This window comes from Aquarana catesbeiana, linkage group LG12 (genome assembly GCF_042186555.1).
Source record: "Aquarana catesbeiana isolate 2022-GZ linkage group LG12, ASM4218655v1, whole genome shotgun sequence".
NCBI classification, from domain to species: Eukaryota; Metazoa; Chordata; class Amphibia; order Anura; family Ranidae; genus Aquarana; species Aquarana catesbeiana.
The window spans coordinates 77,776,976-77,790,340 of record NC_133335.1 but is presented as its reverse complement, the minus strand read 5'-3'; positions in this window follow the sequence as shown (position 1 = coordinate 77,790,340).

The following is a 13,365-nucleotide window of genomic DNA, read 5'->3' as shown; positions in this document are numbered from 1 at the left end:
GCACTCACGCCGTAGTCATTCCCGCCATGGTCACTCACGCCGCAGTCACTCTCGACGTAGCCGATCACATCATAGAAGATCTCCTTCATCACGTCACGGGCGAAGTCAACATACCCGTCCCGCAGTTAATACCTGCTGGGTTTGTGGCGCCACCGCTTTGCCAGACAAATTAGCATGCCGTACGTGCTTCAATGAAGCCACAAAAGAAAGAGAATCTGACGTCAGAGAAGTAACCAAACTAATTTGGGAATCCGTGCGAGAATCCATAATGGAATCAGCAACACCCCTGCCGGCCAGGTCAGACCCAGGTACTTCCATGACCCCTCCTCGTTCAACAATCGAGGTAGGGATGGAACCAGAATCCCCTTCAGAAAACGAGGATCCACAAGTACCAGCAGGGTTTGACTTCACTCTGGTCGAACCTTTTGCAAAATCAGTCAAGGAAGCCATAGGTTGGGAAGAATCTGAGGAAGCACCTCAGAAAATCCGGAAGTATTTTCCAAACCTAAAAAGGGACCCAGAGACCTTCCCTTTCATTGCGGAATTGAACGATTTAGATGAGTGGGAAAGATCCGACAAGAGGCCTAGCCTGAACAATAGACTAGCCAAGATGTATCCTTTAAAAGAACCTAAAGTCAATCCCTTGATTAACGCTCCCACTGTGGATGCCTCCCTGATGCGTCTGGCAAGACATGTCACCCTACCCATCGAGGACGCTGTCTCTTTCCGTGACGTTCTAGATCGGAAGATTGATCTGGAACTCAAGAAAGCCTACTCCACAGCAGGTGGCGCATGTAGACCAGCAGTCACCACAGCAGCAGTTGGTAGAGCCATCTCTAGTTGGACTGTCAATATCGAAAAATCTCTCCAAGAAGGAGCAGACTTACAGAAAGTGATTACGTCTCTGCAGGAACTTAAATTGGCAGGCGATTTCATCGCAGAAGCCTCCGAGGACGTTATCAGGTGCTCGGCCCGGGCGATGTTAGCCTCGGTGATGGCTAGGAGAGCTTTGTGGTTAAAACCCTGGGTTGCCGACGCAGCATCAAAGACAAATTGGTGCAAGATCCCCTATGATGGTTCGAATCTCTTCGGCTCTAAATTGGATGCAGCCATTTCCAAGGTGACGGGGGAAAAATCAGGCCTCATTCCCTCTGACAGAAGGCCTAAGAGATCAAGAGGTCCTTCTTACAAGGGTAATCTTCCCGAAAGGTACAGAGAAGCCAAAACCTATAGACCAGGTAAAGAATTTAAAAGAAACTGGAGGAACACACAATCATCCTTTCTGAGGATGCGGAAAACCAAGGCCACCCCTTCCGGCGAACAACAGAAGTCCTTTTGAAGGTACACCCGCCCATCCTCTGAGGGTGGGCGCCAGACTCAAAAAATTCACACAAATATGGTCAGAAAACATCAAGGACCCTTGGACTATTTCCACGATCAAATTCGGTCACAAGTGGAAATTCCTGAGCAAGATTGCCAGAAACCACTTTCTTCCAACAAAACTCCCGTCTTCTCCAGACAAGAGAAGGATTCTTCTGAAGTACATAACAGAATTAGTACAGAAAAGGGCCATTTTGGAGGTTCCGCTATGTCAAAGAGGCAGAGGATTCTACTCCCCTCTTTTTCTTGTAAAAAAGAAAACGGGGGACTTATGGCCAGTGCTGGACTTAAAGAGACTAAACAGAAACATCAAGTTAGAATCCTTCAAAATGGAAAGTCTACAATCCATTCTATTAGCAGTAAATCTAGACGACTGGATGCTGTCCGTAGATTTATCAGACGCTTATCTTCACATTCCAGTACATCCTGCCTTTCAAAAATTTCTCCGCTTTTCAATCAACCAACATCACTTCCAGTTCCAGTGCCTACCCTTCGGCATCTCGCCGGCTCCCAGGACCTTCACCAAAGTTCTTCTACCCGTCATTGCATACCTCAGAGAAAAAGGTCTGAGGGTGCACCATTATCTAGACGACATACTTCTTCTAGCAGAAAGTCGCCAGGTCCTGATACAACACAGAGAAATCTTACTCTCAACTCTGCAAGATTTCGGTTGGCTAGTGAACTGGCAGAAAAGCAAGCTACAGCCCACACAGAAGATGGTATTTCTGGGGGCAGAACTAGACACCATCCAGAACAGAGTGCAGCTTCCTCAGGAGAAGATCATGCCCCTGATCCAGAAAATTCAGAGGCTAATCTCAGCTACACACCTACCAGCCAGAGTATGTATGAGTATCCTGGGCTCCATGTCTGCAACCCTGCCCATGATCCAGTGGTCCCAATGGCACACGAGAATCTTACAGAATTCCTTTCTGAGGCAGTGGAATGGAGTAGCAATGCTTCAGACGATCTACATACACAGGTATGTGAAACAATCCATGTGGTGGTGGACACGATCCAGCAACCTCAATAGGTACAAACCTTTAGTTCCTCCACAGCCAGAGGTGGTCACTTCGGACGCCAGCCAGACGGGATGGGGAGCTCATTACCAAAATCTAGCAGCCCAGGGGCAGTGGAAGTTTCAAGCTCATGGTATAGTTTCAAATATACTAGAACTCAGAGCAGCCTTTCAGGCACTTCTGGCTTTCTCTCCATATCTGACGGGAAAAAGCGTTGTAATCCAAATGGACAACAGAGTAGCTGTAGCATATATTCAGAGGCAAGGGGGTAGGAGGAGTCGCACATTAATGGAAGAAGTTTGTCCTATCATGGATTGGGCACAAGTGCATCTAGTAGACCTGAGAGCGGTATATGTCCCAGCAGCCCAGAACATGCTGGCCGACTATTTGAGCAGGGAACTTCTCTCGAACAACGAGTGGTCATTGAGCCAACAGGCTTTTCCCTCCTGTCAAGAACTTGGGGAATACAGGAGATCGACCTAGCAGCTACTCCTGCGAACACCAAATGTCGGAGATTTCTGTCAAGAGCGGCTTTCCCGTTGGCCGAGGGGATGGATTGTCTGACCCATCCATGGAATTTCAAGCTGGGCTACATTTTTCCACCAGTACCCTGAATCGCGAGGTTCCTATCCAGGCTTCGGAGATCGTCAGCCACAGTAATAGCAGTAATTCCTCTTTGGCCAAGGAGACCTTGGTTCACTACCCTACTACAGCTCAGCCTGCAACATCCACTGCCTCTCCCAGTAACATCAGACCTCCTATCTCAGGGTCAATTTCTACACCCAGCACCAGAGAAATTACACTTGACAGCTTGGAAATTGAAAGGACTCGGCTATTAGAGCAGGGATGCTCGCAGGAAGTAATTTCAACCCTTTTACAAGCAAGAAAAAGCACCACCAACAAAACGTACTCACAAGTCTGGAATAGGTTTTGTTCGCTAGCTCAACAAAAAAATTAGAACCCAGTATCACCTGAGCCACCGCAAGTTCTGGAATTCCTTCAGCTGGGTATTAACAAAGGATTAAGCTCAAGTACCCTTAAAGTCCAGATTTCTGCCCTATTGGCTAAAACAGGCATTAGATGGGCCTTACACCCTCTGGTGATCCAGTTCATGAAGGCTTGCCTAAAAATCAGGCCTCCAAGGAAACCCACTTTTCCGGCATGGGATCTCTCTACAGTACTTGACGCATTATCAAAACCTCCTTTTTTTCCGGTTGAATCAATTTCACTTTGGAACCTGACTTTAAAGTTAACCTTCCTTATCGCCATTACATCTGCAAAAAGAGTTTCGGAACTTAAAGCACTACTGATAACAGAACCGTACCTAGTTCTCTATCCCGATAGAGTGGTATTGAGGCCTTCGGAGCATTTCACTCCCAAAGTAGCATCTCTTTTATCTGCACCCAGGGCCGGACTGGGAATAAAAACCAGCCCTGGAAAAAATATTGTACCAGCCCCATAGCATTATTATACCAGCCCAACATCATAACGTCATTATTCCCTTCCTTGCCCATCAAATGCAGCCTCCCTGTGCCCATCAATGCAGCCTCGCCGTGCCAATCAATGCAGCTTCGCCATGACCATCAGTGCAGTCTCACCCTGCTCATCAATGCAGCCTCACCGTGCCCATCAATTCAGCCTCGCCGTGCCCACCAATGCTGCCTCACTGTGCCCATCATTGCAGCCTCACTGTGCCCACCATTGCAGCCTCACTGTGCCCATCAAATGCAGCTTTACCGTGCCCATGAATGCAGTCTCACTGTGCCCACCAATGCAGCCTCCCTGTGCCCACCAATGCAGCCTCCCTGTGCCCATGAATACAGCCTCTCTGTGCCCACCAATTGGAGCCTCTCCGTGCCCACCAATTGCAGCCTCTCTGTGCCCACCAATTGCAGCCTCTCTGTGCCCACCAATTGCAGCCTCTCTGCCCACAAATTGCAGCCTCTGTGTCCACAAATTGCAACCTCTGTGCCCACCAATTGCAGCCTCTGTGCCCACTAATTGCAGCCTCTGTGCCCACTAATTGCAGCCTCTGTGTCATCCACCAATTGCAGTCTCTTTGCCCTCCAACTGCAGCCTCTGTGCCCAACAATTGCAGCCTCTCTGCCCACCAATTGCAGCCTCTCTGCCCACCAACTGCAGCCTCTCTGCCCACCAACTGCAGTCTCTCTGCTCACCAATTGCAGCGCCTCTGCCCACCAATTGCAGCCTCTGTGCCCACTAATTGCAGCCTCTCTGCCCACCACTTGCAGCCTCTGTGCCCACCAATTGCAGCCTCTCTGCCCACCAATTGCAGCCTCTGTGCCCACTAATTGCAGTCTCTGTGTCCACCAATTGCAGCCTCTCTGCCCACCAACTGCAGCCTCTGTGCCCACCAATTGCAGCGCCTCTGCCCACCAATTGCACCATCTCTGCCCACTAATTGCAGCCTCTCTGCCCACCAATTGAAGCCTCTGTGCCCACTAATTGCAGCCTCTGTGCCCACTAATTGCAGCCTCTGTGTCCACCAATTGCAGCCTCTCTGCCCACCAACTGCAGCCTGTGCGTCCACCAATTGCAGCGCCTCTGCCCACCAACTGCAGCCTCTGTGCCCATCAATTGCAGCGCCTCTGCCCACCAATTGTAGCCTCTCTGCACACTAATTGCAGCCTCTGTGTCCACGAATTGCAGCCTCTGTGTCCACCAATTGCAGCCTCTCTGCCCACCAATTGCAGCCTCTCTGCCCACCAATTGCAGTCCCTCTGCCCACCAATTGCAGCCTCTCTGCCCACCAACTGCAGCCTCTCTGCCCACCAATTGCAGCCCTTCTGCCCACCAATTGCAGCCTCCGTGCCCACTAATGTCAGCCTCACCTTTTTCTGGGTAACACAGCGCTCTCCTCCCTCTGTCCTCCGGCGCTCGTATATTACGGAGCTGGGTCTGTGTGCAAGGTCCCGCCCCCCTAGACCGGCTCGTGTGATAGGCGGAAAAACTGATTCAATCTACTATCACACGAGCCGGTCTAGGGGGGCATGACCTTGCACACAGACCAAGCTCCGTGATATACGAGCGCCGGAGGACAGATGGAGGAGAGCGCTGCAGTCGCCGCTCAAAGCGGCCCCAGGGCAGGCGGCCTACCGGGATATTTCCCGGTATCCCAGTAGACCAGTCTGGCCCTGTCTGCACCCCCCTCCCCCCTGAAAGGTGCCAAATGTGACACCAGAGGGGGGAAGGGTTCCAAAAAGCGGAGGTTCAATTTTTGTGTGAACCACCGCTTTAAACATCCTAAGTGGAATGTGCATAAGAGCCATATCATCTATCATATAGAGCTGCACGATTAATCGTTAAGAATCATTATCGCAATTTTTTTCCCCCTTGCGATCTTGACAAAGTATTTCCCGATTCTTTCTATGCAGAGAATTCTCTCTGCTCTGCTAAAGCCGACAGCCGTTAAAAGAAAGGAAAAAAAAAACGGGCACTCTGCCAAGTATCACAACATTCTTTAGCAGTTGAACTTAAGTATAAACATTGTAATGATTTGACCTTTAGAGGAATACACTTTGGTGTTTAAATGAGGGAAGTTTAACCACTTAAACACTAAACCTTTTTCTGACAATTGTTGGTTTCAAGTTAAAATCATTTTTTTTTTTTTTTGCTAGAAAATTGCTTAGAACCCCCAAACATTATATATATATTTTTTAGTAGAGACCCTAGAGAATAAAATGGTGGTTGTTGCAATATTTTATGTCACACTCTGTTTGCGCAGCAGTCGTTCAAATGCAATTTTTTGGGGGAAAAAATACACTTCAATGAATTTAAAAAAAAACTAACCAGTAAAGTTAGCCCAATTTTTTTGTATAATGTGAAAGATTTTATGCCGCGAGAATCGTGAGAGAATGGTGATCTTTTTATTCTAAGCAAAAAAATCGTGATTCTCATGTTGGCCAGAATCGTGCAGCTCTAATATCATATTGTAATTCCGTTAAACAATATGCTGATTGTCATCTAGGAACATAGATAAAGTTAGAATAAATTGCACTGAGTGAGTGTCTGCTGGAGAATCCTAAAACACTTTAAAGCCTTTATCTTAATTCTGTAAACACTCTCTTCAGGGACCTGAAAAGATGGCTGCAAATGGCAGATGCAACTCTCCGCTCTAATTCATCCAAAAGGTGTTCTATCGGGTTGAGGTCAGGTCGTCAGCTCTTGCTTAGCTTTGCAGCAGAGCCATAACCTGTATTGTTTACTTGTCTATGGTAAAAAAAAAAAATCTTCTTTTAGGCTTCAGCCTAACCTGTACACTAAACTTTCTTTGACTTACACTATCTTACCAAAAGTATTGTGACGCCTGCCTTTACATGCACATGAACTTTAATGGAACTTTAATGGCATCCCAGTCTTAATCCGTAGGGTTCAATATTGAGTTGGTCCACCCTTTGCAGCTATAACCGCTTCAACTCTTTTGGGAAGGCTGTCCACAAGGTTTAGGAGTGTGTCTATGGGAATGTTTGACCATTCTTCCAGAAGCACATTTGTGAGGTCAGGTACTGATGTTGGACGAGTAGGCCTGGCTCACATTCTCCGCTCTAATTCATCCTAGAGGTGTTCTATTGGGTTGAGGTCAGGGCTCTGTGCAGGCCAGTCAAGTTCCTTCAACTCGCTCATCCATGTCTTTATGGACCTTGCTTTGTGCACTGGTGTGCAGTCATGTTGGAACAGAAAGGGGCCATCCCAAAACTGTTCCCACAACAGAGATGAATTCGAGCGGAGACTGCGAACCAGGTCCACATCTTTTCGTCCACATCAGTGCCTCACCTCACAAATGCGCTTCTGGAAGAATGGTCAAACATTCCCATAGACACACTCCTAAACCTTATGGACAGCCTTCCCAGAAGAGTTGAAACTGTTATAGCTGCAAAGGGTGGGCCACCTACGGACTAAGACTGGGATGCCATTAAAGTTCATGTGCGTGTAAAGGCAGACGTCCCAGTACTTTGGGTAATATAGTGTAAAAAGCAATGCTAAGGGTCAATTATAAGAGGAAATGACTTCAAAACATCAGACTGAACTTATTCTGCAGCTGATTGCATGGAACCAAGGACCAGGGGAACCTTGCTAAGTACTTTTCACCCATAATCCTGTTTTTTTGCTGTTACTTTTTGTCTATTTTGGAATATCTTTTCTGTAAATATTTTCTAGCACCATTTTTCTTTTCTGTTCATTAAAACAATATTTTAAAATAATTACGCTGAATTTTCAAATGCTCTAACCCCAAATAAAAGAATGTATTGCCTCCTTGAACAAAAGCTACTACATTGTAAACTCTGTTACTGTCACGGTCAGGGAAAAGGCACAGAAGTCAGTAGCTAAAGCAGTAGAGAGGCTCCCACCAACCAGCTGGATAAGTACAGCAGCAGGTCACCCTGGTGTATGACCCAGGCTTACCCGAGGTGCGAAGTCTAAGCAATAACCAGCTCTCTTCATGGTGGAGATGGGTTTTGCTGTGTGTTTTTACCAGGATTGCCCCACCAGCAAGTCCAGTAGCAGATAAAGCAGGTAGTAATCAAGCAGAGGTATAGTGAGTAGACAAGCCAAAGGTCAGTAACAAGTGGTCACAGTTTGGGATCAAGCAATAGTGTAGTCGAGGAACAAGACAAAGATCGGTAAAAATGGTAGTGGAGATGTGGACTGCAACAGGAGTGACAAGAGTGAGATATTAGCTAGAGAGAGCACAAATAATCTGGTTGGAAGTGCAAAGGCATGGCTAAAACAGGAAGTTTAATGGAGAAGCAAAGGGTTCAACGTTCAAGAGAAATAAGGTTCAAGACAGGATTATTCAAGGAATTGTCCAAGGAGCTGTCCAGCATCCCAGGTGGCTCAGCAAGAAGAGACACCACCAGACACAAAATAGATTGCAGGTTCAGACCTGGGTCCTGACAGTTACATACCTGTTAGGGAGTTGCAGCAAACGATACAGAAATTTTTCATGAAACATTAAAATGGCAACAACAGATGGTGTGAATTGTGCATGTTTCTGTTAAGTGATGGCTACTTTGTGTGTCAAGGGTAAAGTGCAGAATTAACCAGAAGCTGGAAAATCCCTGTGCCAGTTGAGCCTGGGGGTATAATATCATCCAAAAAATTAGTACAGAGCTGCGTGCATGCATTTGTGCCTTTTATATCTGCCTAATGCAGAAGACCTAAAAGGGGAAGTTCCGCTGTTCATCCTCACCCCCAAGATTGGCATGTTTATTTGGGGGGGAGGAGTGGGTACTTGATTTAGACAGGTATCCGCTCCCACTTCTGCTCTAACCGCCTAGGCGATCAGAGCGGAAGTTCACCTCTCCCCTCCTATCTCCGTAGGCTCTTGGGACACATCACAGGTCCCAAGAGACTGCGGGACCATTCACAAGGCGCAGCGTGGCTTGCACATGCGCAGTGGTCGGCCAGCTGCGAAGCTGCAAGCAATCACGGTCAGCTGTCCACAGTTAAGATGTTAGTGCCGGGGCTCGAATTGCAGTGCAGAAACCGACTCGGGTGAGCACGACGCTGGATCATAGTACAGGTGAGTGGTTGTTTTTTTGAAAGTACAGTTTCTGGAGCTGCTGACTCTTAATTTTCACACAGGAGACTGGAGAACTGCTTTAAAGGGGTTGTAAACCCTTGTGTTTTTTCACTTTAATGCATCCTAGGTATTAAGGTGAAAAAACTTCTGACAATGACTGGCCCCCCAGCCCCTCCCTGTTTTACTCACTTGAGCCCTTCATTCTGCCCGGGGTTTTCGGCTCTTGATTGGATAGATTGATAGCAGTGCAGCCATTGGCTCCCGCTGCAGTCAATCAAATCCAATGACGTGGGCACTGGGGGGCGGGGCCGAGTCCGGCATTCTGTGTCTATGCACACAAATGCTGGACTTGGGAGCACGCCCGCAAGGTAACCCCCGGAAGAGCGCTTCTCCCAGGGGGTTTACCGATGTGGGGAGGAGCTGCGAGCGCCGCCAGGGGACCCCAGAAGACGATCATCGGGGCCACTCTGTGCAAAACAAACTGCACAGTGAAGGTAAGTATGATATGTTTGTTATTTAAAAAAAAAAAAAACAAAGGTTTAAAACCACTTTAAGTTCTGCTTTTTTATTAAAGAATGCAAATCACAAAAAAGCCTGTGTGCATGATACATGCATAGGGTAATATTGGTGTGTAAATAAAATGTATACAGTAGATTATTTAACCTCTTTACACTGGCTGTACCCATATATGTGGCCTCTAGTTGGATGATATGAGCATATATGTATACCAAAATGTAAACAATGGGGTGCTGAGAGCACGCACCCTGCGCGCTCCCAGCACAGTTGCTGGCAGGTAATGGAAAGTAGCAATTGGGGGCTTTCCGATCATGTGACCACTGTGACAGCCAATCAGGGTGGTCACATGACTGAACTTCCCGCCTCTGCCTCCCGGAGTCTAAAACCTCTAAAAGGGCAAGGAGGCGCCGGCGCTAAGGGGTTAATTAAAGTAGTAATTACTACTCAGTAGGGCTGCACGATTCTGGCCAAAATGAGAATTAGGCATGTGCAATACGTTTCGTTCCGAATTCGTTTTTTAACGAATTTTGACAAATTCGTTAATTCGGTAATATCCGAATTAACGAAAACCCATTTAACGAATTTTTTCCGAATATTCGTAAATTCAATAAAGTTGGACATTCGTAAATTCGGGCATTCGTACATTAGTAAATTAGTGAATTCGTAAATTTGTAAATTCGAAAATTCGGAAATCTGAAATAATAGTTAACTAATAATAACTTAACTATTAGTAATTACTAGTAACTTTTAAATTATAGGTATTGTAATTTCCTTTCAAATTTGGCTGTTAGTGAACGAAACACATACAAATTTATCCAAAGTTATGAATGATCCGAAAAAACGGAATGGAACGTAATGAATTGATAATAATAAATAACAATAATAATAATAACAACGTTTTATTATTATTATTTATTATTAATTTGTTCCGTTCCATTTGTTTAGGTGCAGCATTTGTTTTGGATAATTCGTAACTTCGGATAAATTCGTATTTGGTACGTTCACTGACAGTCAAATTTGAAAGGAAATTACAATACCTATAATTTAATAGTTAGTTACTATTTCAGATTTTTGAATTTTCGAGTTTTTGGATTTTCAAACTTAGAATTTACAAATTTCCAAATTTTCTAATTTACAAATTTACAATTTTACGAATTTACGAATGTACAAATGTAAAATGTACGAATGTACAAATGTACGAATGAAGGAATGTACAAATGAACGAATGTTCGAATTTACGAATGTACGAACGTACGAATGAACGCATTTACGAATTTACAAATGAACGAATTTACGAATCGCGATCATAACGAATGACCCGAAAAACTAAAAAAATAATAAACTAATGAAACGAAAACGAAAATGAACGAATTTTTTTGGCTGTGCACATGTTTAATGAGAATCACTATTTTTTTGCTTAGAATAAAGATCATGATTCTCGCACGATTCTCGCGGGGTAACATCATCTTTCACATTATACAAAAAAATTGTGCTAACTTTACTGTTTTGTCTTTTATTAATTAATTGAAGTGTATTTTTACCAACAAAATTGCATTTGAAAGACCGCTGCACAAATACAGTGTGACATAAAATATTGTAACAACCGCCATTTTATTCTCTAGGGTCTCTGCTAAAAATATATATATAATGTTTGGGGGTTGTAAGTTATTTTCTAGCTAAAAATACTGATTTTAACTTGTAAGCGTCAGAAAAAGGCTTAGTCTTTAACCGCTTCAGCCCTGGAAGATTGTACCACCTTCCTGACCAGAGTACTTTTTGCGATTCGGCACTGCGTCGCTTTAACTGACAATTGCGCGGCCGTGCGACATTGCACCAAAACAAAATTGACATCCTTTTTTTTCCAAAAATGGAGCTTTCTTTTGGTGGTATTTGATCACCTCTGCGGTTTTTATTTTTTGCGCTATAAACAAAAAAAGAGCGACAATTTTGAAAAAAAAGCAATATTTTTTACTTTTTGCTATAATAAATATCCACCAAAAATGTATAAAAAAACAAATTTTTTCCTCAGTTTAGGCCGACATGTATTCTTCTACATATTTTTGTTTAAAAAAATTGCAATAAACGTATATTGATTGGTCTGCACAAAAGTTATAGTGTCTACAAAATAGGGGATAGTTTTATGGCATTTTTATAATTTTTTTTTTATTATTAGTAATTGCGGCAATCTGCGATTTTTATTGTGACTGCGACATTATGGCGGACACATTGGACACTTTTGACACTATTTTGGGACCATTGTCATTTATACAGCGATCAGTGCTATAAAAATGCACTGATTACTGTGTAAATGACACTGTCAGGGAAGGGGTTAAACAATAGGCGGCGATCAAGGGGTTAAGTGTGTCCTAGGGAGAGTCTAACTGTGGGGGGGATGGGCTACCACTGACATGACAGCGATCACTGCTCCCGATGACAGGGAGCAGTAGATCCCTGTCATGTCACTAGTCAGAACGGGGAAATGCCTTGTTTACATAGGCATCTCCTCATTCTGCGGCTCTGTGACACGATCGTGGGCCCCCGGCGGACATCGAGTCACGCCGTACACGGCGGGCGCGCGCGCGCTAGCCCCTCCAATTAAAGGGGATGTACAGGTATGCCCACTTGCCCACCGCTGCCATTGTGCCGACGTAGCGGTCGGCAAGTGGTTACGTGGTTAAACTGACCTCATTTACAGACCGAAGTTCATCCCTTTGATCTAAAGGAACTAAATGTTACAATGTTTCTTTTTATCTCTGCCTATGTTGTGATAAACTTTTTTTTTTGACAGCTGTCAGCAGTGAGCAGAGAATTCTGCACTGAATCAGGAAAATGCCGTGCTAAGATTGTGAGGGGGGTAGAATCGCGATCTCAATTCTTTAACGATTGTGCAGCTCTACTCCTCAGCATTTTTTAGCTTAACATATTAAGCACATTAAAATAAACATTCCCCAGTGAACTATTCGTTCAAATTCTTACCCCAGCACTCGCAGGTTACAGTGCTTTCAATGCTGTCTGCTCTCTCTGCTCTCTCAATAATGCTTCCCTAAACTTCCAGTTCTCACAGGAAAGAGATAACAGTGTACAGTGCAGTCTCAAGTCAGTTTGTTTGTTTGGAAAATGGAGGAGGGGGAGGAGCAGAGGAGTGCCTTGCCATCCTAAGGCTATTGGGCTGTGCATTTCAGTAGATGCTTTTGGCTTTAACTATACTTTAACAAGCTCTCATTGGCCTCTCTAGCTACAGGTAGTGTACAGGTTAGTGTAAGAAAATTTGGCCAGGCTGAAAGCCAGGCCTGGGTTGAATCTGGGTGAGGGCTGCTTGACTCAGGGAGGCTGGATGACTCAGCAAGAAGCACCTCTGGTAACTCCCCCTGTTCTCTGACACCTTGGAGAAGCTTCTAGAAGTAGAGGGTGGAGTCTAGAAGGGGCTGCTTGGCGTATTGATGCGGGCCCCCACCAATCCCCAGCAACGAGGGTTGGCAGGGGGCAGGTACCTCATAAATATTCATGGGGCAGTCGAGTGCAAGATGGAGTGCTGAGGAGGCTGTCGGTTGCCCTTGAAGGTGCCCCTTAGTCTGGGGGGGGGTGACCTCCGTCCTGGGGCTCAGGTGCCGGATGGACCCTCTACAACAGGAATCCTATCCTGGATGCACGGAAGCAAGTATCAGAAGAGCGGGAGAGAGTCAGCACATCTAGGAGATCTCCTGAGGAGTCAGCCAGGTGGGCTGGTGAGTGAGCAATCGATGAGGACTATGGAGAAGTAGCCAGGAGGGGTAGTGAAATGGGCATCTGCAGCCAGGCTGGTTGGCAGTGCCTGAAGAGGGGGTGATAGAGATTGGCAGCCACAGGGATGTATGGTAGACACTGAATTTTTGCTACACACCTAAAGGAGCTTCAGTGTGCCAGAACCAT